The sequence below is a fragment of the Leptonychotes weddellii genome, chromosome X (assembly GCF_054177405.1).
Source record: "Leptonychotes weddellii isolate Sample4059 chromosome X, ASM5417740v2, whole genome shotgun sequence".
Taxonomy (NCBI): domain Eukaryota; kingdom Metazoa; phylum Chordata; class Mammalia; order Carnivora; family Phocidae; genus Leptonychotes; species Leptonychotes weddellii.
In genome coordinates, this window is record NC_138385.1 from 9,127,557 (window position 1) to 9,133,443 (window position 5,887).

Here is a 5,887-nt window from a genome sequence, read left to right on the forward strand (position 1 = left end):
AGAATGGACCAAAGGGTTGACTATTTCATATAGCCATCACGGAGGTAAGGCTGATTTAAGTTAATTATATGTTTCTTTTTTTCTCGTGTTAATTGACTTTCTTTTTTTACTGTTTTATTACAATATAATTTATGTACCGAAAAGCTTGCATACAATAAGTGGATACCTCACTTATTTTTCACAAAATAAATCTACCCATATGACCAACAAACAGATCAGAACACAGAATATTACCAGCTCCCCAGAAGCCCTCTCACTGCCTTCCCAAGTGTTAATTAAACTGCTTTAACTGTGTTTGACTACCTGTCTTCTATTTCAGAAGTTCACCAGAACTCTGAGAAGGAAAGAAGGACATGTCGACACACCAATATTGCAGGAGCAGAATCACCTGGGGGGAACCTCTGTGTCATTCATTTCCAAATGCTAAAACAGAAACCAAATATATTTGGGGGGTTTACAGTAAAGTGGGCTCAGATCCTTGTATTGCAAATGGCAAATGGTAGTCTTGAAAATATTCCTATCTAAGCGCTATGTCACAAGCACTCTATGAAGGCACAAACACGAGTTGTGTCTTTCCACAATGTCGGCTTTATTAAATCATAAAGCAGAGTTAACATAATCATAAAGCAGGTTCAGGATTCCAAACTCAATGACATTTCACTGTGCATTTAACTTGTCTTCATATATGTCATACAAAGCAAAGCATAACACAAAGTCACACAACAAATACAACAAGGTGTTAAGAAGTTAATGAACCAAATGCCAAGTCGGTCTGTGAGTGTGTAGTTGCGATGAGGCCTCAGTCTGGCCCAGGTCAGCTCTCAGGGTGTGTTGCTTATCATGTTCAAGCAGGGAAGGCTCTTTGTTCTATTCAGAGACCAATTGGGCAGAGCCTTTGGCTACAGTGCCTTTCTGGTATGGTCAGATGTGAAAGGGTAGCATCTGGGGAGTCTGACTTGCTACAAAAGTACTCCCTTTTAAAAGTTTAAGCAGTCTTGGGCCTTTGCTAGCCTCTTCTGGTTCTGCTGGTTATCAATTCTGGATGTCGTCAGCCAGCGCTGGTTTCAGCAATATCTGGTTTTAGCTGTAATGTTTGGCTGCTTATGTCATAGCTTGGCATGAGTCACTGCTTGACATGAGTCACTCCATCTTTTCTTTTTTTAAAAGATTTGATTTATTTATTTGAGAGAGAGAGAGAGAGAGTGCACAGGGGGAGAAGCAGACTCCTCACTGAGCAGAGAGCCCAACGCGGGGCTTGATTCCAGGACCCTGAGATCATGCCCTGAGTCGAAGGCAGACGCTTAACCGACTGAGCCACCCAGGGGCCCCATAAGTCACTCCATCTTCTTCTCTACAGCCTACTCAAAATTTCTACAGAAACCTATGAGGGGGTTAAGGGGCAATTTCCAACCTTGACTTACTAGAAAAAAATGACTCCAAAGAGAAAGAAATATGTTTAGAGCACTTCAAACTGATGAACCTTGCTAGAAAGACATAAAATGTTGCTTACCCCTAATTACAATGCCCTCTCTTTCATAAAGGTTTTCCTCTGTCCCTGTGGGAATGTTGAGCTCTTTTCTGTCAGGACCACACATTGTGCCCCACACTTTTATCCTGATGTGCACCACATTCTGCCACTTGTAGTATTATCATTTCTCTATTTGTCTCACCTCCTGCACAAGAGGGTGAGGGATTTGAAGGCAAGCACAGTGTCTCAATTACATTTGTTTCTGGTCCCTTTGGTGCCTAGCTCAGTGGCCCTTCTCCACTACCCCACATATGTGTACAAAAGTGTGTACACACGGGCGCCTGGGTGGCTCAGTTGTTTAGGCGACTGCCTTCCGCTCGGGTCATGATCCTGGAGTCCCGGGATCGAGTCCCGCGGCGGGATCCCTGCTCGGCGGGGAGTCTGCTTCTCCCTCTGACCCTCCCCCCTCTCATGTGCTCTCTCTCATTCTCTCTCTCTCAAATAAATAAATAAAATCTTTAAAAAAAAAAAAAGAAGCTGGAAAGGTCAAGGAAATTTATAAAAAAAAAAAAGTGTGTACACACGGGTACATACTACAAGTAGCTTGGATCTCAGTAGTAATTATTAGCTTCGTTAAACTCATACCATTTTGGTTTCGCAAATGCATTTCATGACACCTATTCTGTTAGCATCCACATTTATTATTTGTTTCCCCTTCCCCAACCAATTTCTTAGAATTTAAAATCTTTTGTATAAATTTCAGTTGGGACACAACTTCCAGAGCCATATAAACTATGAATCTACACAAGCAATACAATAAAGCTGAGCATAAGGAAGAATCTCCTTAAAAAAAAAATCATACTAGCTTTCGATCTGTTGTTTTAGAGTCAGAAAGTCCCATTTCAAGTTTCAGGATGAATTAAGTATAAAAGATGAGATGTTTTTAAACTGCACACCGTTCAATATGACACAGCTAAGAGAGATCGAATATATTTCCTGTACTCAGGATGTCTTAATATTATCTCCTATTCATAATCTTTTCCAGATTTTTAAGACACTTCATCAATAGGTAAACCATTGAAGTTTTAACTAATTCTGACATTTAAGATTTAACTGTTAATAAAGAATGTTTGAAAGATATCAACAAATTTAAAATTATGAATAATTCAATAGCTATTAAAATTAAAGTAAGGGGGTTATAGCTATTTTGGTTTTCCTCCCATTTCCATTACTTTTAAATTTGGAATCTCTTTTCTCTCTCTCTGACTCATCAACATAAAAACCAGTTTACGTTTGTTTCAAGTTAGACTATTGGTTATGCTTTTTTATATATGTTTTATATATTTCCACTACATTTGTAGGGGCCGAGGGCAGGCTGCACCAACATGGGCCACTTTAACATGAAGATTATTTTGAGTTAAAAACAATCCAAACCCAGCAGATGCAGAACAAACTTTACCTCCTGCTCAACTGTCTGCCAATATCAGAAAAAGAGCTATTAACAGAGATTTCTTTTTACCTAAGAACCTTATCTGCATAACAGGGCAACCTTTGTTTTCCAAACATTACCTCTCTTCTTTCTGCTAATGGTCTTCCTCCCTTTGTATCCTCAGAACTCCATCCCTCTCCATAGCTAGCTCAGGATATCTCATAAGCCTCATATTGCCTGACTATATTTAGAATTTCATGTCTAAAACTAAATTTGATTTTCTCCTATTAATTTATCTCTTATCAATTTGATTCTGAGTCCAGCTAAAAGGGTCTTGAGGGGTAAAGTAAATTTCTTCCTTCTCAACAATGTGCGTCAAACTTCAACACTTTTGAGTTTTGCAATGTTTAAAATAATGACAAGAAGGAACAGAAATTGCCAATCAGATACATATTTTAATTGTCCTTTATTTCTAAGAGCCAGATGAGGTATATTTTATCAATAGCATGTCAAAGTCATAGTCATATCTTTCATAAATCCATTCCTTAAGTTGGTCAATTAATGAAGGAGTAACTCAACAATCATTTACTGAGTTCATATCTTATGCCAAACATTGTCATTGGCAACTATGATCAAATACAACCACAGCCCTAGAGAATTTTACAATGTTGTAGAGAACACTTAAAAGGAAACAGATAATTTAAAAATGGTAGTAAGAGGTACAGAGTATAACCAGGTACAATGCAAGCATGGCTTAGAAAGGTGACAGTGAGCAAAATCTTGGGAGATTAGGAGAGTTTTCCCGAGAAAGTAACTACAACTTGTTCAAACTCTAGGAGCACGTCTGCTCCCACCCCCCACATAAACAAAAGTATCCCAAGAGCTACAAAAGGAAGTAAGAATATTTTGAATCTGTCATGGGCTTAGTCTTAGAGCTCACAGAACAAAGACCTTCAAATTGAGGAGAAAAAGTTCTTAAAGAGCTGTGAAAGGTGGTTAATCTCCTAATCACCATTTCAAAGGAGAGTGATAGAGGGGATAGCACACTCAAGATCTTTGAATGCCAGAGCTTCAAATACTGCTTAGCTGGGTCTTCATCCATTCTTCTTGTGGCTGCTCAGAGGTACAACTTCCCTCCTCTATCTTACTTTCTATCCATTCTTTAATTTTTGTCCTTGCTGCTTTTCTTTTTATACAGGCCCTAAGAGATAATTTACATTTATTTTTAGTTATTCGTTGAATTTTCTAATTGCTAGCTATGCCGAAAAAAAATCAATTGAGTTGATGAGAACCTTCCTTGAGAGGAAACTGACCACAAGAGACTCTGGAGTAGGGATTGAAATTGAATGTTGTTAAGAAAAATAATATTCATGACACTTGTTATGTAAAGTAAACTTTCTTCAGGACTATCGCAATAAGTGTAGGGACTACTCCAATGGGGTTTTGTAGTAAGGGAGAGTGATTGGACTCAATTTCAAATACAACAAAGAAAAGTGGGAATTATAGACAAGGAGCAGGTGGGGGTGGGGAGAGATATCATAAGATGGAAAATTATTAAGAGGAAACATTAGGGGAAAGGGCAGGGGGAGGTTCTGGCTAAACTGATGTAACAGGATTCTTGCTGAAGGCGGGCCAGGGTGATCAGATATCACCTGGGGGATGGTGGCTAAACTAATTCAGGCAGGATTCTTGCTAAAATTGGGCTCTCAAGGACATGACCAAGGATGGGGCCTAGTTGAAAAATAGCTCAGAAGAACCTGACTGGAGTTGGGTCAAGAACAGAATCTTTGTCAGTCTATCCTCTGGTTCAAGGAAAGAAGAGACATTCTTCTTTTCTTTGAACACTATAAGTCCATTTCTCATTTGAGTGGCTTTTTGTTCATTAAGTACTAGCTGAACCATCTGTTGGGATTTGGTAGTAGAGGATATTTGCTGGATGGTGCTAGCAGTCAGTCATTTAAAGAGGGGAATCTTTATGAAAATAAAGAAAGACAAAGATTAATAGTTGGAAACCCAGTTCCTGAGTCCAGAGGGCAGCCAGTCAAGATTTCTAAATGTTGGGTTCAAAGATAGCAGAGTGGTAATATGATGAATTTTCTGGTTTGCAATTTGAATTGTCTTGGTGATGATGGCATCTGGTGTCCTAGTGAACTTTCTGAGTGGCTCACACAGCAGCAGGTTTGAAGATTGTTCATACATGATCTGTTGTGACTATTTCTTTGAAGTTTATATTAAGTTCAGTTCTAGCTTGCAGTGCTTCAGGAAAAGGGCAATATTAATTCTCAGTGATGACCAGACAAGACTAGGAGAAAAATTGGAAATGTCCATTTGGACAGCTATAGCCAGATACTGGAGGAAATGAGAACTGAGGCTCCACAGGATATACTATAGTTTTTTACTCTAACATAAATTTCTAAAATCACCCTCATGTTGATTCTTGTTTACAAAACAAGTCTGGTCTTATTAGATCTGGTCTTATTATTTACATAAGTGAAGCAGGAATGATAATTGACCACGTAGGCCTTTTTGAGTTTGATTTGCTGGAATCTGACAATAAGGAATCTCAGATTAGACTTTTAAAAGCCTCCTGAGGCTAAGGGGGCACCTGGGTGGCTCAGTCAGTTAAGCATCTGACTCTTCATTTCAGCTCAGGTCATGATCTCTGGATAGGGAGGTCCGAGCCTGGAGTTGGGCTCTGTGCTCAGCGGGGAGTCTGCTTGAGATTCTCTCTCTCTCTCCCTCCCCTTTTCTCTCTCTCTAAAATAAATAAATAAATCTTAAAAAAAAAAAAAAAAACCTCCTGAGGCTAGGAAACCAAGCCAAGCACTTGTCATCAGACCTCACTAGTAGCACCTATAGATTTGGTTGAATTCCTTGCTTCTTCAGATACCCAAGATATCTCAGTGTCCTGGGTCTGCCAGGAAGTGATCTTCCTTACTCACCTATAAGGCTGGGAACTTTGTAATCCAGATACCAGGCTGGTTTTCCCA